This window comes from Athene noctua, chromosome 4 (genome assembly GCF_965140245.1).
Source record: "Athene noctua chromosome 4, bAthNoc1.hap1.1, whole genome shotgun sequence".
NCBI classification, from domain to species: Eukaryota; Metazoa; Chordata; class Aves; order Strigiformes; family Strigidae; genus Athene; species Athene noctua.
In genome coordinates, this window is record NC_134040.1 from 55,281,571 (window position 1) to 55,305,206 (window position 23,636).

The window sequence follows — 23,636 nt, forward strand, 5'->3', positions numbered from 1 at the left end:
CCTGTATTTTGTGTTCGTTTCAAATTTTTCTTCCTGCATCTCATTAATTATTTTCTGCTTGTTATGTTTATGCCTTTTCACCTATGCAGACAGTATTCCCTCTTAATCATCTCTCAGTTAAGGTCTGTATTTCATCCTTTATATCTTTTTCTCATGAGTCATTCCTACAAAGTGTGGAGTATAACAGTATTACTAAAACCCCCTCCAGTTTTCCCAACATCTCCCTCATAACAGTTTGCCCAGAAGTGTAATCATACTAAAGCCATAATAATTAACTATCTCTAAAATACTTTTGCATATAGTGTCTGAAACTGAAATGACAGCTTTGCCTCATGTAACTTGCCACTTCATATCTAATTTGCTGTCAGCTATTACACATATTTTAAACTATTTATTAAACCAGACATCTTTTGAGTTAGTGCATTTCAGATTATTTCACTTAGATATGCAAAAGGTCATTTTTCCAAGTTTAATTCTATTTCTCTCCCATGTATACAGTTCCCTTCATATAATTTCTGTGTTCTGACTGGCTTCTAAATTTGCATTGCCAATTCATTTTGTTAGTGTGCTGTTTATCCTATCATCAACAGGATACACTTGAACAATAAATGAGTCTATCCCATCCTTCAGATTATTTCAGGAACCAAAAACTGTTAACCAAATCCACTCCCTCTATCATTATCCTTTAGTGAAGTGTAAGGGCATAATGCTTACTGCATCTCCATATTCAATAGGGCCACCATCTGAGAAAAGATTCAATTTCATAATTTAAATTTAAGTGTAAACAGTCCCACTAAAGCCATGTCTTCATTGCAATAATGGAATAGAAGCCCCACTGTAATGCAACAAACTGTTTAATTAGTTAGGCATATAAGCATTTCCATTTCCCTTTGAAAAGTCCTTTTCTTTCAAAGGAGTCAGAGAAGATGACACCTTTAAGGAATAACCTCATGAAATTTAGTAATTAGTTTTTGTTTTTTTTCTCCACAAGCCCTTTGAAACAGAAGAATTACCTTCTATTCAAAAACTAAATGCATATTAAAAGCAAAAGCAATCTGGGACCAGCTAAGCAGCTTTGCATAGTAGATATATTTGGATTTGTACCATGAACACAACTACAGTTTTAACACAAAATGGCTGTGTTCAACAAACACCACAGCAGCCTGGGTAGGACTGTAGAAAGCAATAGTCAGTGCCCCAGCAAACAAAAAAACCTGTACCAAGAGCCAGCAAAGACAGGGAAGTTAAACATCAAGTGCAGGTGGGCCACCCTTTGGCCAGACACGGTATATCAGTGATTGTGCCCCTCGGTCACTGTTGAAGTCTTCATACTTCAGTGCAGAGAAAGAGGTTAACCAACGAACCAGCATTTGCATGAAGAAAAATGAGCAAGTGGTAAATAAAGCATTGCCTGTGCAAGTTCACAACCCAGCCACTTGTACGGTCTCAGCACCGATTTGTCTTTTTGCCACCCCCACAAAACACAGGAGCTGCTGGCAACTGTGCACTTAGGAAAATCTGCTCACTTTGTTTACTGCCTGAAATTAGATCCAGTGCCATGAAAATCCATGGGAAAACATGTGAATAATTTTTTCAGTCAGAAAAGGCTTAGAGAAAGCATGACATTTCAGCCTGGAATTTTATTTTGGAGCACTTCATCACCAGCCCTTGGTCCTGGTAACAGTTCTTCCAAAGGCCTCCAACCTGGCAACACACTCCCCTATTTGCACATGCTGTGTCACTGCTTCCCTCTCTCACTGCCCTGTAGCAACCCCATGGAGCCAGATCTCCCATGCTTAAAAACCCACCATCTGCAAGCAAAGGAATGGTCCCTGGCTTGGCAGGCTCGATGTATATCACTTCACATGCCAATCTGGATTAGACTGATCATAAAATAATACAGGTCAGACATGGAAAGACACACTTGTGAGCACCAAGAGCAGCAGCAGATACAGCTGGCAGTACTTGCAGCCCATCCACTACTTAGCAAGTATTCTGGTGTTTCTTTGCATCACACCAGAGGAGAGCATTAAAGGGAACAAATGAAATGGCTTTGCAGAGATTTATGGAGATTTTCTAATGCAGAAAGTGGAGCACAGGAGAAAGTGCAAAGGCTAATTTGATTACATTGTTAGCCCTGTATAAATTTAATAATGGACTCGCTTCCACATTTCTCATCGTAGGCTATTTACATGCATCCGCTAACTGCAATAACTCAGCACCTCATGTTCTTGAGACTTCCCAGCCCAACCCTCTGAGGAAGAGGAGTGTTACTACACCTTGCACAGACAGAAGCAAAGGAGATGTTAAAGATCCAGATAAAAATTACTGAATTGATTATGGCTCCTCTGGATCAGGGATAATGTCCTTAAAACATCTTAGAAAAAAAATGTTCACAGAAAGAGTGGTCAGACAGTGGAATAGGCTGCCCAGGGAGGTGGTGGAGTTACCATCCCTGGATGTGTTTAAGGGTCGTTTAGATGAGATGTTGGGGGAGATGGTATAGGGCAGAACTTTGTAGAGTAGGGCTGATGGTTGGACTCGATGATCCCAAGGGTCTTTTCCAACCTGAATGATTCTATGATTCTAAAATATTGATGAAATTATCTTATTCTTGTATCAGAGTAAGAATCAGCAGATATTAAAAGGAACTGGCTTATCTCATCAGGACGTTCAGTCATGAGCTTTAGCAGACACTGCACAAGCTCTAGCAAGTGACGGGTACATTTGCAAGTACCAGAGTGCTTTGTGAAAACCTAGCCCTTGAGTAACTTGCTCAAGGTCACACAGAATGTGTGTGGCGGACCTGAATCAAGCTCAAAAGCTATTAAGAGCATCCATTTGCTTTTCATTCTCACTTTTCCTTTTCCAGCATGTCATTTTGGATCAGGATCTACACTAGGAAATGTGAACGTTACTGTAGTTCAAGGGTTCACATTCAGCACTTCACTCATTAAATGCACATTCTTTCAAGGTACAAACACAATAATGGATATAATGATGAAAATCACTATATTAGTATATCATTTAATAGTGAAGTACATTAATCTCCTGCATACAGTACTGTCCAGAACTCAGTTCCTTTCTGAACTATGTTTCATAAGGTCAATAATGCCGCCTTTAATTTCTAAGAGCAGTCTGGACGGCTACCCTGAATTTCTTTGATTATTGACAGACTGGTTTTGCTAACTCAAGCTACTGTCCTGTATTCCACATCAAGGCCAGCTGTGTCTGTTCTTTTGTTTGAGGAAAGCAAATCCATTTCATCTCATCTCACTGCTCCACGCAGAGCTGCTTGATACAGACTTCTCTATTTTAACCAACCCCTAATGATTTCCTAAATAAATCACATCATTGTCAGTCACTTCATATCTCAAATACTTGCAAATGCTTAGCAATTTCAGCTGCCAACACATTCATTTATGTTCTTGTAAGATGGCATCTGGATCACAGCTATAGTCTTTTGAGTCCTTTCCATCAGCTAATTGCAACTGGTTTTGAAATGCAGGAGCATATTTATTTCTCTCCTTGCCTTGCAGTGTTCAAGTTGTGCCTTTAGGTAGGCCTTGTGTTCCAAACTCAGAAATACTTAGCTTGCAAATCTCTGGTGTCTACTCAGAGAAGTGCTTCAGCAAGTTTAAATATTTTTTTTTGTCATGTGCTTTGGTAAGTAATTTTTAAACAACAGAGTGACAAAGTAGGATCAGGGCCAGATTTCTGGGACAGACTGCCTCATGTGACAAATAGTGTCACAAATATTGCCCAGTGACATATAATCCATGAGTTTCCCATTGCCACTCTTAGCTTAGTGTTTCTTCCCCTATCCCATTCAAGAGTTACAAACAAAATACTACTTGGAAGTGCTTACCTGTGCTAGATTTTGAAAAATGGAAAGAAAAGACAAAAATCCAGCAACCACCTTTTATACACAAACTTCTTAAATTGAGGGTCTAGCTATCATAGAGAGTCATGCTTTCCAGACAGACTTCTGCTCATTACTAGGAAAAACTGTTCCTTCTCTACCAGAAGAGCTGGAACAGTTAGGTGGTACTGCAATCAAGCTACAAGACTCAGATGCATGATAAAAGTTTTGCTTTTGACACAGACACCCTGAGTTATCCTGAGGAAGCTATTTCTCAGTTGAGAATATCACTTTACACAACGCTCAATTACAGGATCCTAAATGAGGTGCAAGTAAAGCTTTCTGTTAACAAAGGCGTGCTTTAAAGGGTCAGCATTACACCTGAGGTGAGGCTCAAGGGGATCACCATCTAGCCTGGCTCTTGCACCATGACTATCGCAGTAGCATTTTTGCATTACTCTTCATTGTCAGTGTGGTTTAAGAAAGCAAGGAGTATCCTGGAAACCAGACAAGCCAAATCCAATGCTTGCAAACACTGGTGTGCCTTACTTCACCTCCCTGTTCATCTGAGTTCACCCCTTCCCCTGCCAGACACCCTTTATCTTCTCTTTCAAGCAGGACTGCCTTTTAACGTAACCATTGGCCATGTCTACTTGTCACCCATCTCCTCATAGAAGCCCCTTCTCATTACCTTTGACATCACTTGCCAAATCCAATTCCAGTTGGACATTGAGTTTTCTAACCTCATCTCTGCATGCTCAGAGAGTGTGTTGGTATTCCTCAGATTTCACTGAATAGTACCAGTGTACCGGACAGTACTGGGATGTAAGCACACCATGCATCATGACATGGTTATAAATGAGAACTGGCAGCTTGTTACCAGTTACTCCTCTTTTTATAGTTTCTCCTCCTTGCTCTCTAAACTTCATTCTCCTTTCTGTCTCTCATAAGACCTTCTGGGCTGTGGCACCTTTGCTTAATCTCCACTCAATTTGCCCTTTGGTAGGTTCTGCCTTCGCACGTGTGCCCTCCCAGACACTTCTGGCTGCCTCTGTTTTCTGCCTTTAATTCTGCCCCCAGCTAAACAGAAGAGTAGGTGATTACAATTTCATTCGATCATGAGGTGAAGGAGATGGGGGCACATGCACAGCAAGTCAAGAAAGGAGTGGCAATCAGATTACAACTATAGCCTAGGGCAGAATACTTCATAATGTGAACTTATAATGGGTCTCTGGTCTAGGGCACATAATAGACATTTTACCCAGAGTGCAATAGTCACCCAAAGACATTTACTTCAGGAAATACTGAGCCTGGTATAAACATTTAAACTTTAATAAAACCATTACAGATGCACTGATTGCATAGCTTCTTTAGACAGTGAAGCTACATAGTGAAGTGAATAACAAAATAAGCAAGGTGAACAGAAGTCGTTATCAGGCCATTTACATAAAGATTTACTGAAGACTCAGCCTTAGTATGGCTTTTGATCAATGCATTATCCATACCCAAGATTTAGTCATGGAACAACAACCATCTAGAAACATATCCCATCTTAGACACACATTGTCCTCTGCAGATCAGTGTATTTAAAGAAGTGAAATTAGGAGTCAGTATTTTCACTCCCATTTCATATTCACAGTATTCAGACCCCTCAATGTAACATTAAATTAAAAGAACATCATATTTTTATGGGACTACAGGCTGTTTCTGCACAGGCTCAGGACCACTGATGCTAACAAGCAAGTTGTGTTTAAATATGGCAAGCTAACTTGTCATATTTCAAGGGACGAACATGACTCTGCCCACAGAATTAAAAAAAAAAAAAAAAAAAAAAAAAAAAAAGGAAGGGAAGGGAAGGGAAGGGAAGGGAAGGGAAGGGAAGGGAAGGGAAGGGAAGGGAAGGGAAGGGAAGGGAAGGGAAGGGAAGGGAAGGGAAGGGAAGGGAAGGGAAGGGAAGGGAAGGGAAGGGAAGGGAAGGGAAGGGAAGGGAAGGGAAGGGAAAGGGAAAGGAAGAGTCCAGTCAGGAGGAGGTGCAAATCTACCTCTCTGTCTAGCTAACCTAACTAGTCGATCAGTCATTTACGTGTTTCATCCTTCTGGACCGATTCAGATAGAAGTATTCCATGCCAAATAAACATTTCAGCACTAAATAATAAGCTTTCTCTGTGTTTTGAGGAAAGCATTAAATCCACAGTCCCTCCTTTCTGGACAAGTCGCCTAACCAAAGGGCAGTTTTACAGAAGAGATGAGCGCCTCAGAGCTACAGATAAGCATCCAGGAGAAAGTCAGGGATTTTCAACAAGCATTATCCCCTGGCCAGCACAAGCATCTGCACCAAAGGTGAGTATTTACTAAAATGCTATGCAAGAGGACTGATCATTGCACAACATAGCAGCTGACACTTCTGTTCTCTGCTGCTTTGTTGCTGGTGGGTATTGTGAATTAATTTCCTCCATACCACTCCCCATTTTGTTTGCAGCAAAATCCATCCCATTAACTCTCTTCACAACCACCACCCCAGGAACTGGGCATCTACACGTTACGTACCTGTTCTGGGTTAGCCCCTAATCTGGAAGGTGGGAGCACGTTCACATCATGTCAACATCCATGGAGAAGAGCCTGCTGCAGGTATGCCCACAACTCCAGGAGAACAGAGCAGCCTTAGTTTATTTTTCGATGAGTAGCTTCTTTCTCAGTATTTGGGTGTCATCCCCCCACAAACACTGGAGGCAGGAAAACACACTGAGTGGAAAAAATTGACCAGCCATAAGATCTCACTTGAACAGTGTTGAACATGGGAGAAGAGACTCCTACTTCCTAGGCCATGTTTATAAAGCAATACAGCTCTCTCCACTCCACAACTGACCTTTTTCCTAGAACTGATCAAAGACCTTACATGAACTTCAAAAACCAAAAAGCCTCAATACCTCCTTATAAAAATACAAAGCCAACTTCTGTAATTTTTTTCTCTACCATCCCTATCTGATTCAGTGCTCTGCTGGAAGGAAAGCTAATGATCATAAGCACAGAAAAAATCCTAGACACTCAAACAAAGCAGCTACGTTTACAGTAGAAGCAGTAGAAGACACATGCAGTCACTTAAGCATGGTAATACCTCATAACATACTTCACTGAATGCAGTTACGCAGGTTTTGCTTAGATCTGTTCTTTCTTTGCCCTGACACCAAAGCAAGACAGACTTTCTGTGGCATCGTCACTGATTTGTTCTGGTCTTAATATATAGGTAGCTATACATAGATAGCTTGATAATCCATTGGCAAACTGCAGGTCGTAGTTACCTTTTACCTTCTCCATTGAGACCAAAGGTTTGTCTCCATGTGTATACCCAGCTCCTTGAACAACAGTCCTTGATTTTACTGAGATCTGTTCTTTCCTGATACTCATACCCATCTAGGTTATGTCTGGGTTCCACAAGATAAGTTTTAGCTTAATGGCATTTAGCTAGCAACTCAGTCCTGTCATCTCAGTCAAGTTTTATTCACAAAAAATTAATCTTCCATTCTTACAAAAGTCCACTGTTCTGATCATTTTCACTTTTCCTGATTTCACATTAAGAAAGTGTGTGCTTGCTCACACACCAAGCAGGGTCAGACTCTTAAGTGGAGGCTTCAAAGTCTTTTAGAAAACAGTGTCCTTGAATTGACTCAAGTAGTCCATTTCCAGAAATTTAGTCCCAGGACAGGGTCTGAGCCCCTTATTCAGCTCCCATTTTTCAACACATATCTCTTCAGAAGAGAGCTTCATCACTCCCTCCCCGGTTCCATGTGAGTGCTAGGATAAGGGCAATATGCAGCAGAACAGATGCTATGGCAGGAGTGTATTTACATGAAGCTGCTGACAGCAGATGCCAGCTTGTAAAATTAGCCAATAAAAATACCAGCATCACTGTTTACAACTACTCTGAGCAAGATGGGCTGCCAGCAAACTGAAAATCACATTGCACTGACATGCCAGGTTAGAGATACAGCATTTGGCAAAGCATCATTTTTAGGCTACTAGAAGTGGAATTCTCATTCAAGTAGAAGGGATTCAACCAAGAGCTGCCCAACAGTCTCAGTCCTTCTCACTTTTGCATTCCAAAAGAATCCTATTTAATGTTAGAACATAAAAGAACCAGAGATTCTGTAACTAAGAAACCACATGCATCACTACCTACTGAAAGCTTTTTTTATCCTGCTACTCTGGTCAAACTAGAAATTGAGCAACATGTATATAGCAAGTATGCTATAGAGCAGGAAGCTGTTACCTGAACTTCAATCCCCTCCAGCACTTTTTATAAACACAAATGTAATTTAAAAATCCTGATTTTGTAACAAATTGTTGTCTACAGCTTGCCCATGTAGATCTGGAAATGCTCAGACTGATCATTTTAAAAGGTCAAAATAGTACTAAAATTTTCCCCAGTTAATTATCATTAATCCTTCTAATCCATTTAAAACACTATTAAGACCATCATCTAGGCTAAGGGAATTTAAAACCTTCAAGAAAACAATTAAAATTATGTTTTTAAACATAACACCGCCTACAGTCAGAGCAATCTCCTTCCATAGTGACAGATAAAGCCAAGTTTTAGAATCTTTTTTTCCTGTCTATTAATTTCCCTGCATTGAAATAATATCAACCTTCATTAAAATCTCAATTAATACCTTCTGTAACATTCTCAACTAGGAAACTAGAATTATAAATGGAAATATTAAAGGAACTGAGATATTTCAGAGACTGTGTTTGAAAACAAGTTTAGTCAGTTATTACTTTTATTTTAAGCAAACATAAATTCAGTCCTCTGAAAAAACATTCACTTTATAAATTATTAATAAGCTATCAATAGCTTCTGTGAGCCTCTTGCAGGCATGAGCAAGAAATTAATAAAAGGTAAGTAAAACAGCTAGAAGTATTAGAAATATTATAAGCCATGATTAAGAGTAGCCTCTTTTCCTCTATAATCAAAGACTGATATCAGTTAATAACATAACATACATTTGGAATGCATCCATGAAACCACACTGCTAGATGAACCATATGCCTGCAATGCCTTTTCCACAAGAAATACTGAACAGCTTCAGTCTTTTGTGTTATAAACTAACACAAGATAAATAAAACCAAAAGAATAAAATCAAAGTGCTGAAATCCAAAGACTTCAAATTAAACCAGCATTTTCTTCAATACGTTGAAAAAGCTGATAAACATGACCTACCCCAACACTGTATACAAAAATAGTAACAAATCACCTTTTGTTCTACAACTGCTCTATAGGCAACAAAAAAGAGCCTCCATTATGCACCCAAGCAAAAGATCTTTCCCCACCTGTGACCAAGCAGCAGTTAGACACAATTGCTATAAGGTCTGCGTGTGGAGGGATTTTTTTGCCTGTGAGATGGAGCTGGACTGTGTGGTAAGGGAGTTGGAAGGGGTAGGCTGTAGTTTATTTTGGAAAGGGGATGTTTTTCAACTCATGATTTGCGGTAAGAAATATTTGTTTGTTTTATTAAAAATAATGGGCTCGGAAGCAGTGAGCTAGGGGTCTGAAAGTCTACAGAGATACTTATGAGCTGTGGATGGTATCTTATTGTTGGTTTTAGGCAGTATGGAGACCTTTACAAGGCATCTCTGGTTGGTGGCAGTCATGTTACTAAGCCCTTCAGTTTCTTTTCTTGTCAACTCAATAACTGTGCCTTTTCCATAAGCAGTCCTTGTTCATGAGTAGCTTGGGGCTTCTCAGCTCTGTAGGTGAGCTCTGTAACTACAGTGTGTTTAAAACATGTAGAGAATAAGGATTCTGGAGTCCTGAAATGGAAGGACGCAGGCTCTTTAGGAAGGACAGGCAGGGGAGACAAGGAGAGGGTGTCATCCTCCATGTCAATGACCAGATGGAATGCATGGAGCTCTGCCTGAGGATGGATGAGGAGCCAACTGAGAGCTTATGGGTCAGGATTAAAGGAAGGGCAGGGGAATGTTATAGTGGGGAGCTGCTACAGGCCACCTGACCTGTAAGACTAAGTGGATGAGGCCACTATAGACAGATAGGAGCAGCCTCATGTGCACAAGCCCTGGTCCTCATGGGGCACTTCAACCACTCTGATATCTGTTGGTGGGACAACACAGCAGGGCATAAGTATCCAAGAGGTTCCTGGAATGTATTGATGACAATTTCCTTCTCCAAGTGACAGAAAGGTCAATGAGGCCAATGAGGAGAGGTGCTATACTGGACCTTGTTCTTACAAACAAGGAGGGGCTGGTGGGGAGTGTGAAGCTCAAGGACAGCCTTGGCTGCAATGACCATGAAATGGTGGAGTTCAGGATCCTTAGGGCAGCAAGGAGGGAGCACAGCAAACTCGCTACCTTGGACTTCAGGAGAGCAGGCTTTGGCCTCTTCAGGGATCTGCTTAGCAGAGTAGCATGGGATAAGGCCCTAGAGGAAAGAGGAGCCAAAAAAAGCAGGTTAATATTCAAGGATCACCTCCTCCAAGCTCAGGAGCAATGCATCCTGGCAAAGAGGAAGTCAGGTAAGACTGCAAGGAGACCTGAATGGATGAACAAGAAGCTCCTGGACAAGCTCAAACACAAAAAAGAAGCCTACAGAGGGTGGAAGCAAGGACAAGTAGCCTGGGAGGAGTACAAAGAAACTGTCTGCGTAGCCAGGGGTCAGGTTAGGAAGGTGAAAACCCTGATAGAATTAAATCTGGCCAGGAATGTCAAGGGCAACAAGAAAAGCTTTTACAGTACATTGGTGATAAAATGAAAACTAGGGAAAATGTGGGTCCTCTCTGGAAGGAAAAGGGAGAATTGATCACCTAGGATATGGAGAAGGCTGAGGTACTCAGTGACGTTTTTGCTTCAGTCTTCACTGGCAAGGGCTCCAGCCAAGCCACTCAAGAAACAGAAGGTAAAGGTGGGGACTGGGAGAAGGAAGAACTGTCCACTGTAGGAGAAGATCAGGTTTGAGACCATCTAAGGAATCTGAAGGTGCACAAGTCCATGGGACCTGATGAGATCCATCCATAGATCCTAAGGGAACTGATGGATGAAGTAGGTAAGTCACTATCCATCATAATTCAGTGGTCCTGGCAGTCTGATGAAAGGGGATGTTTCCCCTTTCCCTCACTAGAAAAAGGGAAACATAGCTACCATTTTTAAAAAGTGAAAAAAAAGAAGGCTCGGGGAACTACAGGCCAGTCAGACTCACCTCCGTGCCCAGCAAGATCATGGAGATGATCCTCCTGGAAACTGTGCTAAGGCACATGGAAAATAAGGAGGTGATTGGTGACAGCCAACATGGCTTCACTAAGGGCATACTGTGCCTGCAAATTTGGTGGCCTTCTATGGTGGGGTTGCTACCTTGGTGGATAAGCGAAGAGAAACTGATGTCATCTACCTGGACTTGTGCAAAGCATTTGACACTGTCCCACATGACATCCTCGTCTGTAAATGTGAGAGACATCGATTTGATAGGTGGACCACTTGGTGGATAAGGAATTGACTGGATGGTTGCACTCAAAGACTTGCAGTTAACAGCTCAATGTCCATATGGAGAGTGGTGATGAGTTCCTCAGGGATCGGTGTTGGGACCAATGCTGTTTATTTAACATCTTTGCTGGTGACATGGATGGTGGGATCGAGTGAACCGTCAGCAAGTTTGCCAATGACACCAAGCTGTGTGGTGCGGTTGACACGCTGGAGGGAAAGGATGTGCCAACCAGAGGGACCTGGACAGGCTGGAGAGGTGGGCCTGTGCAAACCTCATAATTTCAACAAGGCCAAGTGCAAGGTCCTGCACATGGGTCAGAGCAACCCCATGCACAAATACAGGCTGGGTGATGAGTGGACTGAGAGCAGCCCTGCAGAGAAGGACTTGGGGTTATTAATGGATGGAAAACTGACTATGAGCCAGCAATGTGTGCTCGCAGCCCAGAAAGCCAACGGTATCCTGGCCTGAGTCAAGAGACATGTGGCAGCATGTCAAGGGAGGGGATTCTCCCCCTCTGCTCTGCTCTTGTGAGACCCCACCTGGAATACTGTTTCCAGCTCCAGGGCCCACACTATAAGAAGGACATGGACCTGCTTGAGTGGGGCCAGAGGAGAATCATGTAGGTGATCAGGGGGCTGGAGCACGTCCCTTATGAGGACAGGCTGAGAGAGTTGGGGGTGTTCAGCCCAGAGAAGAGAAAGTTCCAAAGGAGACCTTCTAGTGTCCCTATATTACCTAAAGGAGGCTACAGGAAAGATGGGGACGGACTCTTCATCAGGGAGTGTAGGGATAGGATGAGGGGTAACAGTTTTAAACTGAAAGAGGGTAAATTCAGATTAGATATAAGGAAGAAATTCTTTACTCTGAGGATGGTGAGGCACTGGCACAGGTTGCCCAGAGAAGCTGTGGCTGCCCCCTCCCTGGCAGTGTTCAAGGCCAGGTCGGACGGGGCTTTGAGCAACCTGGGCTAGTGGAAGGTGTCTCTGCCCATGGCAGGGGGTTGGAACTAGATGGTCTTTAAGGTCCCTTCGAATCCAAACCATTGTATGATTCTCAGTTTTGGGAGCTGAAGAAACCTTTTTTCTTCCTCTAGTAAGAAGTAGAGACTTTTTCTCACCTTTCAGTTTATCCCTGAGGAGGATTGTAGCTTTTTCTTCCCAAGCCACTCTTCAACCTATGTACGTATTTCTTTGTAAGTAGTAGCTTTTTTACATTGGGACACTGGAGAGGAGAGAGGGTGGTTACTGGGGCTCACTGTGATAATTGCTGTTTCAGAAAATAATTAAAATCGTAACTAACTTTGCATCTTCCTTAGATAGTCTGAAACCTGATTGTCTCAACTGGTTTAGTTAAGCTTTGCCTGCTAGGTACAGGTGAAAGCTATATGCCTTTTCAGTGCGGGCTGCTTCTATGCACAGCTGCTAACATATTGATCAAGTTTTGTTTCTCTGTTTAAGCATATGCTGAACTTCATGCTGTGGGTAATTTTGCTGACATGTTTGAGGCTGCTTCAGATGCATAGAAATAAGCATATGCAAGAAATAGCAGAAAATAGACTTGGTTCTACACTGACTGAAAAAGAAATGTGGTCTGTCAGTAACACTTGATGTGATTAATTTATATGATGTATGTTTTTGCTCCCATAAACTTACAGATCAGTGTTTCAGTCTGTTTATCACGTTGTGATATGACCTAGAGACTTCAGTCATGTTCTATTTGTGAACTAGCTTTTGAGTGCAGAACCAAGGAGTCTTAAGGTGCATGTGCTCATACTTATAAGCCTGAAAGGACTGATTAAATCCTTGATGGTCTGTATGCTATCTTTCACTTTCCTGGTTTTTATTATGTGTAAAACAGAGACTTCCACCCAGACTTCATATATGATCTTTCTGAAACAAAATAGTGCAAATAGTTTCTCACAGTTACAGTTGCGCAGAACTGAAGGGCTTTCCTTTTGCTACTTTTGTGCTATTTTTGAAGCCTGTTCAATAATATTTAACACTTTCACCTCATTTTATTCTATTTTTAGTCTGTATACATCAAGATCTCCATCTAGATGTGGATAAAGGCATTTGGCTTAAGTCTCTAGAGGCTGATTCCTTGCTCTTTTTATGCACTGAGTGTGATGAGGTACTTCCTTGCTAGGATCCCTAAGGACTTGTGCCATACTGACAATAATTGGTAAGTGCTTTAAACTGCTCCATGAGTTATATGCTCCTGGGTGGGGAGGGTGAGGGTGTATACATGGGAAGGAAGGGGCCCATAGTTCCCCAGTAGGGGAAAAATTTTTCTTGGCCAAATGCAAGGTTTAAGAATTTAGTTGTCTCACCAGTGGTACAATAGGATGTATGGGGGTTGTATTACAGTAAGGATGGACTTTTTCTGCTTAACTATTCATATTCATGTTAAATAGGAGTGATGGGCACAGAAGGCAACTTTCACATACATCTGAAGAGTTATTGTCTCCATAGCTGTCGAGTTTAGAGTTGAAATTAAGGCTTTCCAAATGAAAACTTCTCTGAAACTTGCAAAAGACAAGTATGAATGTACCTGAAGGATTTAAAAAGGCAATGCATAGAAGCTATGTAAGACTATTTAAAAGTGATTTTTGGTGCCTTAAGTGTGTAATATGCAGCATCTGAGGAAATCTTTACTTCACTGGCTGTGCTTGTTAGTGCTGGAAAACCCAACCCCTTCACAGATTTAACTTCAAGAAACTAAAGTCATGCCTGGGTTTATCTTTGGCAATTTCACTTTCCTTGCTGGTAATGTTTCCATAGTCTTTCGTACAAAGGAATTATTTCAGACACTAATTTATAGAAGCTGCCCTAACGCAAAAATAATTGACTGATTAATGTCCCTTAACATAAAGCTGTAAGGTCCAGTTGATTTTTATGGTCTCACCATTTGGTACTGGTCCTAGGGACTACAGATTTTTTCTTTCTCATACTAGTGCTGTATCTGATAGTATAAATATGATTTGTTAACTGGCAAATAATTTTAAAAAGCATTTAATTCCTGTAGCATGTTATTAAGGTCTAACTTGTATCTTTTTAATCAAACTAAGAAATACCAATTTGGGAGTTAGCTGATCACAGCTGATCACAGTCAGACATGGCACAGACCCTGGAAAATGCCTCATGGTGTATGAATGAGAAGTCTGAGTCCTGTGGCAAATGGCCACCTAACTTAATCTCTTCTATTTAGATCTGGGCATATAAAAGGTATGAGAAAGGAGTATGATTTCCATCTCAGATGCCCAGTAATAAAAAAATTAATCATGTGATATTTGTCAAGCAAACTTGACACATTCACCTAGCATATGTGGATGGGGAATAACTTCCTTCAACTGAAGTCCTGCTTTTCAGTTTAATATAACTGTCTGACTCTACTTGCTCTGTTTATATTACATTTAACTGTCCATCAAGGGACCAAAGTCACATGGGGGCAACTCAGGAGAGAGCAGGTAGTTAAGCAGTATTATGACTGAAGTTGGCGTATATGTCTATGTATGGCAGGTGTTTTCACTGCTTTGTGGAAGTTGAATGAGTATTTGGGTGGTATTAGGTTCCTTGCTTTGTGGCCAAGAAAAACAGAAGTTTCTATCATGGTGTCTGATGTACAGGGTTCTTTATAAAAAAACTAGTTGTGAGTATTTCCTCCTGTCAAGCTTATGATTTTTTCTTGCTTCTATAGCACTTTGCAGTATGGCTTCAGGGCAAAATATTCTGTAACTTTCATCTCGGATGATGAGAATGCTCTTGGGTTTTGCCCAAACTTGATACTCCAGCTTGAGAGAAATTGCAGAGCTAGTGGTAACTGTACAATATACTTCTCAGTGAAGTGAGAAGTTGACCTTGATGTAGGAGGTTTGCCTGAGGTAAATATCGGTTTGGCAATTCAATGGACTGACACTTTTACTCTAATTGTTCAATGGTTGACCCAAACACCCATGTGGTTTTCCAAAATGGAGGCTGAAACTGCTTGCGGTGAAATATCTGTCTTAAGCAGAAGTCAGGATGTCTTCTTCCTGATGAAATGAAATGCACGTGTTTTTGTCTAGAGGGAATCCTGGATATGGTGAGTTAAAAGGTATTTTGAGCTTCAATTGCAACAGCAAGCCTGGACCATATGTGTGCTGTGGTTAGCAGTTATGGGGCATCAAGAGTGTGCAAAAGCTGGATTTGTAACTAGAGCAAGCAACTGGCTTTTGGTTTGCTCAACAGGCTGTTTCAGAGTTGGAAGGTTTCCAGTTCTTACTGCTGAAATTTTTGCATTTTTAATCTCTTGCAGAAGAGGACACTGGAACTTGAATATTTAATCTTAATTTCTCTGAGCTACTTATTCAAGAGGCAACTTTTGATCAGTGATTATTGTTTAAATAAGGTAGCTTTGGCACTGCTGACAATATGCACCCTAAAAGTGACACTTGCTTAAATGCGCACTGCAACACTGAAAGCTTTTCTGAGTGAAGTACCGTGATACAATTTAAGAGTCACCGGCTTCCCATGATTTAAAGAAAAATAAGCTGCGGCTCAGAGTTGGAGTAAAGTTAGATACTATCATTTGTACTGGTCTGTACTGCAATTAACATGGCAAATGTGACTCAATAAGGCAAATACCAAATGAACATTAATATGACCTTGGGCTCTTGACTTCAAGAAGTAGAAGCTGAATGAAAGCTGGTGTAGAAATAGTATGAGGCTGTTTGATACAGCTCACTTGGTTGTGCTGTCCAGGGTCCCTAACCTGCCTGTACTGTTTGGACAACAATCCCAAGTTTTCTGAAGTGTTTGCTGTGTATAATTAAGGCTGGAAAAGGAGTCACATGCAGCAACTACTTGAGTTTCAACTTATCCTCTGGGACCTTCAGCAAGAGTTCAACTGTAACTGAGTGTGTCTTTTCTGATCTGTCTTGTTTGTTGCCTGGAGTGGTGAAGGACCTGCCCTCTCCTGCAAGGTCGTCAATGCTAACAAGAGTAAAATTATGACAAAACTTGTTTCCTCACTATTCTGAAGTTTTAAAACATGTTTAAAATACACAATAACCTAATGTCTGTCCCTTATTAATGTAATGTTCTAATGGTGGCCTCAAACTCTCATATCAGCACTTGCATCAAGAACTTGAACTTTATTTTGTGCATTAGTGATGTGTTGGGAAATAACTGGTGATACATGCTGAGCTGATATTTGGGAAGGACTGCAGATTGAAGGTGCTGCTTTCTTGGAGAAGCTGAGATTCTTGGTGCTGCTTTGAGAGTACAACAGCACTTGTGCTACCTGCAGCTCAGGCTTTGTTCTGTGGCACCAGTATATTTCTGAATTTGGTGTCCATGCTGGGAATTTGCAGGAAGATGCTGTACTTTTGACAATGGTCCTCTTGAATTTCATAATATGAATGAGGGGCAAGAGATAGAGTGCTCTAATAATCTTGCTTTTCCTTTCTCCAAAGCAGCAGTGGCTTCCCTTGTAGTCTTCAAGCAGGTATTGCATGAAATGAGGAATAGCCAGAAACTTCAAAATAAAACTACTTAAACTGAATTTTAGCTTGCTGTGCAGTTCATTCAGACCTTGGTCATAGAAGGTGAGTTAAGGTGCGGGGGTCTAGCTCTTAGTTGGGAACTGTAGAAGGCATTGAAACCTTGTATGCAAAAACTGCTTTGCAAGAGTACAAGATAAATGGCTGTTAAGAGTGCAGGCAAGCTGCCAGCAGCCTGAGGGCTGCCACAGGCTGGTGTATAAGTGTAACTGCAGGACATGCTTGTATAAAATAAAATCCTTCCTATGTGTTTTCTCATTCAACGTAGCTGCTAATCTCTCAAGATCTTAAGGCAGTGACTGATCAGGTGTTAGGTGCTGTACACAGGTTAACTAAAAGCATCTTAAACAACTTTGTTGTTAACTGTGCTCACACAAACCAGCAGCATTGCTAGACTTTGATTTTACTGCAAGACAACCAGCTTCTGAAGTTTATGAAAAAGCTTGTGTATTAGTAGCAATCCTATTTCTTGTCTTAAACATATTGGAAGAATCTAGAACTTATGATATAATCAGAACAGATTGTGACCCTTCTACCCCTTGATTTGAATGTGATTCTTGCCAAGTCAGGTTCTAGCCGGGGGTTGTCTTTGTGTTCTTAGCAATCATGTATGTTAATTACCTATGATCATGCTGTGTCGAAGAAAATTTGCCCAATATGTAACTTCCTCAAATGTATGGCTATCATAGTCAGTTGGTAATGGTTTTTTTTGGTGGTGGGTGGAGAGGAATCTTGCCCACTTTCCTCCCTACTAGGTTTCTTTGTCTTCTGAAAATGAATTGTGAGATATCTGTGTTTCACTGGAAAACTACTGAACTGACAGCTGAAGAAATACAGGAGGATAATGAGAAAGTTATGTGCCTTGGGCATATGATAGCTTAATCTGTTCTTCCATGAGTGAATAGGTCTGTCTTGCAAGAATTTATCTATGGAGGCCCGTGTCTTTGGTAGTAGATAGAGGAAAGATAATTCATCTTCATTCATTAAATCAATGTGACGGTGTATTCAGAATAGGCTGATATGTCATCTGCTGTAATCTGGGTGGTTTGACTTGGTAGTGGAATAATGCTGATTGCAGGATAGCCAGGTTCAGATAGGTGTTAATGCATGAAACTTATCTGAGTGAATCTGGCAATCTGTCATGTGTCTGGTAAAATAGTGATATGTGTCAAAGGCACACCGCTGAAGTTTGTGGTTTTGCATCCTTTTGAAGCTTATGCTTGTTTCCACCTCACCTGTGAAGGCTGACATCTGAACTACTATGAGCAAGGTGATCTACTTCCCAGCACCTGGGGCTAAAGTGTGTCTTTCAAAGGCTTTCACATATGAAACAGGTATGCGAAAGCATGGGTTTTCCCAGGAGGATGAGCACAAGCAGGTTCTGCACCCTTCAGAGGGATTTTAGAAAAGTCTGCACATCTGGACCCAATTGCACAGGTCCTAAGGCAGGGAAATAATTGTTTAAATGCTTACATCTGGTTTTGTATGATAAGCTGTGGTTCAAAGACTGCTTAAGGTCAGAAAGAAGAGTGACAAGGTGATGTCTTGAGATGATCTTGCCCTTTGCGGGGCAGTGACAGATTTTTTTCTTAGGCCAAAGCACTGGGAGAAAATTCTGCATCTTCGGGCCTGAGATGGGCTTATTCTGGCATTATGGACAGGAAAAAGACCTTTTCTGCATGACACAATGTTGAAACTGCTTGCAACTGCAGGACTAGACTCAAATGTTGTATCTGGTCATGTGCATTCTGTTTTGCTGGGAATACTAGGTTACTTTATCAGGGTAAAACATTATATGGAAATCGTTGTGGGACAATTAGATGTTGATCATAGCTTAATGTTTTTTTCTATAGAATGGTTGGAAACTACCATAATTCTTTTTCTGACAATATAACATATTTTAGAGTTATCTTGGTCCCATGAATAAATGTATCTTAGCAGTCATGATGGGGGATAATTATTCTGTATTTCATCTGGTTGGCAACATTAGAAGCTGAGAATAGATTGCACTAGCTTTTCTTGCTCATTCTTTTCTGTTAGTTAAGAAAACCTAAACACTTCAACAAAGCTCTGAAAAAAACCTTTTTAATTAAATACTTGAGAAAGAGCTGTTGGACTTGAGGAAAGAAATAAGCCAAATAACTGGAGAAGAGTGCTTTGCTCTTCCAAGAAGGCAGTAGTTAAGGATGCCCAGCAACTTTAACTTGACCGTTTTTTACATATGAAGTTTGATCAATTATCTAAATATTGACTGGTTTTTGCTATGAGGTCCCTGCTTCTGCTAAGATACAGAACAGACTTTCTCTGGGACTTGGTCAAGGGAAGACAGCTAGAAGGACCTTTTATTCACTGGCCTGATTAGATTCCTCATTTTCTGTATGCTGACTGGAGATCTGGGGGTCTGACTCTTGGAAGTGCTGAGGTTGAAGTCAGTGGGAACTCTCTTAATTAGCCTGTATCATAGCATGCACATCTAAAGTGCTCACCTTTGGCTTTGTGCCTCTATTTCTAGTCTTTTGAAAGCAAACCAGATAGAGTCAATGGTATTTTGATGTGTGCCTGTAGTAGTCAGTCTGTAATTTGGCTGCATCAGCTGGTTGACCAGCTCATAGTGATAATATGTTGTTGTCTGTGGTATGGCTTGGCCCTGATGAGAGATAGGGCTTTGGCTTGGCTGAAGGGATTCACCAGAACTTACTGAGAGCAGGGGAAGGGTGACCTGATCTCTTGTCTCCATCCCAGGCCCTGAAAGGAAGCGATTTTTCCATGGTCAGCCATTTCACTCCAAAATTGGCCACACTAGGTTTCATGGTCAAGATCGCTGTGTCCTGGCCAGCACCTTTGCAGTATCATCAGTCCTGTCCTTGTTGGCAGGCAGCTATTCTAACATTACTTGTTCCTGCAGAGACGTTCCTTATGTCAGGTCCAGCCTATTCGCCAATTTTGAACTAATGTCTGATTTAAAACTATTTTCAGCCTGTAATTACTACAATGAAAATACCGAAGAAATTGATTTCTTATATTCCTCACATTATATTACTCTGGATTCCTGTCTAAGTGCCGAGGGGTTAAATATGATTCATGTAATCTACTTTCCCACTAATCATTTATTCAATTACCTATTACAACGCAGGCAAGAAAGACCAAAAAAGGAAAGGGGAGAGACCAACCTGGAGTGTATATTCAATAAAATGCTACAAACAACAACCAATCATTAATTATCTAATCAGCATTCTGTGAGTCTTTTAGCCATGATCTCATTACCGTAATTAATTGCAAGAATCGTTTTGTAAACAGAGCACAATAAAAGTATATGCAACATAACAGCACCCAAATTAAATCTAAATCCCAGAATGAATAACAGAGAAAGCTGGAAGTTATTACTAAGAGACGGTGTCATTAAAGAAGATCATATTTCAATGTCACAATATGGTGGGCTACTCGTGCTGCAGGAGTAAATCAATAGTGTTGCACTGAAAAGACTAGTCCAGATCCACTTTGGTGCAATTAATCACAACTCCATTAAAGATTGGAGAGGTGGGGGTGGCTTCTTAGCTAGTAAAACTGGATCTTTTTTGTAGCTAGTGGGACTCGTACATGTTGACAAAGCTTCTGCACTCTCCTAGGGTTTTTTGCACCTAATGGTTAAGGTTGTCCGAGTGCTTAAAGTATTTAGGAGAGCTAGTCCCTTTCCTTTTAGTGGTAAAGATGTGCTTGAAGGATTTAACATGCTGTTGAACATCCTGCCTTTGGGCAGGTTTTTGTAGTCCTTCACTTCTGATAGTGGTAGCCCTACTCTGCTTTTTTGGCTGCTTCTGCAATAAATAGTCAAATGATGCAGACAGATCCCACAAACACCTGCCGGGCTTACAGCAAAGTTATTTTATGACATTATCAAGATTCTACATCTAATATTCTAGCAGAACAGTATGTTACTGTCTTTGCCCTTACCAGCCTTTTAACTGCATCAAGTATTTTGTCATCTTTTCTTCCTTTTCATTTAATTTTTCATTAATTTTTCTAAGGACCAATGCCAGTATTCATTTAAAAGCTGTAACACATAATATGTGAAACAAAGTCCCAACAACCATAGGCTTGGTTGTCCCATTGATTTTTCTGAGCAGAATTCCCTGCTGACTGCAGTGGAGAGTTGCTCAAAGATATTGATAGCATGTGTCCCTCTACAAAGAGTTTAGATTAAAATCGCAATACCTTCTAGTCAAAAAAGTCTTTGTGGAGTGCATTATCTTTGGGAAAAAGCTGGATTGTACAAAGAATCCACAAAAAAAGCTGGCAGACTCTAAACTAGCCCTGCTAGTGGAAATGAGTGTTCAGATGAAATGCTATGCTGTATTGTAAGGGAAAACCCACAATTAATTCCTCCACCTGTCCCTGCTGAGACCTGACAAAGTACTGGTCTGTTGTCCAAACTGAGCTCCTTGTGACAGGCTAGGAGGCAAGTATGCCTGATAGTAGCCTGTATGGATGATCTCCCTGTCCTGCTGCTCAAAGCAGTGTTTGGTTTACCTGGAGAGATTGACCAAGGTCCAGATTTTGAGGAAGACTTCAAAGCTTTGCCTTGTGTTGTACTGTTCCTTGCTGACAAGTGTTACATGCCTGCCTTGGTGTGATACCATGCCAATGTGTGGGTCAGCATGTGCTTTAGAAGTTTTGCCATAACACTCCAGTGTATTTATTGAGCTCTTGAATCCATAGCATCCCTCAAATCCTTCCTCAAAGAAAACTCTATGGAGGAAATGCAGAATGCCTTGTTAATTCAATTTTTAATGATTATTTCCCTGTGACTTTTCCTTTGATAATCACAGTTTTCTTCCATGAGTGTGTTATACCTCTTTTAGCTCACTATGCCCCTTCTTAAGACTGCAAATGCCTCCAGGTAAAACTGAGTATTAACTAGTTCTGTAGATGAGAGCAATACCAAAAAGTGGAACTTCGTTTGGCTTGTGCCTGTTTTGCAGGTATATAAATAGTGGAAATATAGGTGAGCGAGAGAACTGTATTTTATTGTGACCAAGAGAAGATGTTTTAAGTCACTGACTAATTGTTTGTAAAGACCTAAATGTCCTTAAAATATTTTTTTTGCTTTGGAAGGGTGATTCTGATGTTTTATAGAGTCAGCCTCATGTTTAAATTCATTTGTCTTCGACAATGCACTACTGCTACATTTAGCAAGTATTTCTTAATGCTAGGGTTAAATTAAATGCCTTTTCTTCCCAGTAAAAATAAAGTGCACCAGCTGTATGAATTAATAATTTCCAAAGTAATAAATATTATGAACTTATTCTAAGACACGCTGGGATAATATTTTTCTGGTTTTAGACCATTAGCCAATTTTTACATATGCTCTCTCTGGCATGCTGTAGAGATGCCATAGAGGTGCCTTTATTTTTTTCTAGTGCAGCTGTTAGATCAATGGCATTGCTTGATTTATACCTCACATCAGCAAGCCTCAGCAAATACATCCCCTTCTCTGGCTACAGTAAGGATGCCAGGACCTTCCACAGGACATAGGCATCACTCTGCCTATGCTGAGTCCTTGTGAAGTCTGGGTGGAGAAGGTGTTTGGTTTCTTGTCCTGGGGAAGCTTTGGCATATGCAGGAGATCTTCATTCACTTTTTGGTTTTGACAGACTGGCTGTATAAGTCCTACTTTAGGTACTGGGGCACTTGGGATTCAAAGGAGAGATAACACTCTTCATGTGGGGCATCTACTTGTTTGGATTACATAGTCTGGAAAACATTTGTGGTTATATTGAACTGTACTTGATTGCTGCTTCTGTACAGTCTCTGAAATTAGATTATTTTTAAAGTTTAGGTTCTTAGGAAGGTTTTGGAAAATGTTAGCTGTCATAAAATATACAGTGTTTTGTATTGGAAATAGATATTACCTTCCAGGTAGCAGTAATAGCTATTTTTCCTCAATGAATTACATTGTACTTTCCATTGGCTTTAATCCTGACCCTCAAAGAATAGATTTTACCATCTGCATGATAACCAAGTTTGGGAAATAAGCTTCTGAAGGAATAGTAGATGCATCATCTGTCCATGTGGGATTATTAAACTGAAACAGCTACATGGTATTTTTGTCAGTTGGCTCCCATCTTCAGTTTGAAACCTGGACAGCTCAGTTTCTCCGTTTACAGCTTTGAATATACTCAGGGAACTAATAAACTGAAATGACAGATGCAGAGGGATTACAGGATATCAAGCAGTATTTTCCAAATGGGGTAACAACTGCTATGAAAAAACATTCTGTTGTAATAATGAAAGTTATCTTTTTACATCTTCTGCTTGCTGGTCTGGAATCACCAAAGAGATGAGTTTCTCCTGCAGCTGAAACACTCAGCAAACCTGCCGTGGGATGTTTGCCAGTGATTTGCACTTTGAATAAGTAATTTAAATAAGCCACTTGCCATTACACTGGGAAATATTGGATATAATACTCCTTGCTGCTTAGGCTGCCTTGAATCATTCCCCTCTCTGAAACCTCACCCTATTGCTGCATTTGTGTGAGACTAGTGAGGTTTTGGTGAGTTTTGAGGCACTTGACCATTGGATTCACTATCTGTATTCCTCCAAGACATGGGTCCCTCTGAGATTTGTGCTGAAATCAGAGGACAGAATTCATGGCTGTGCAGAACAGTCCCTTCAGAAACCCCCATGGGATGTGAAGGCACTGACTCAAGAACCCTTAATGAAAAGAAGTGAAGGCTGAGGTCAGGGCCACT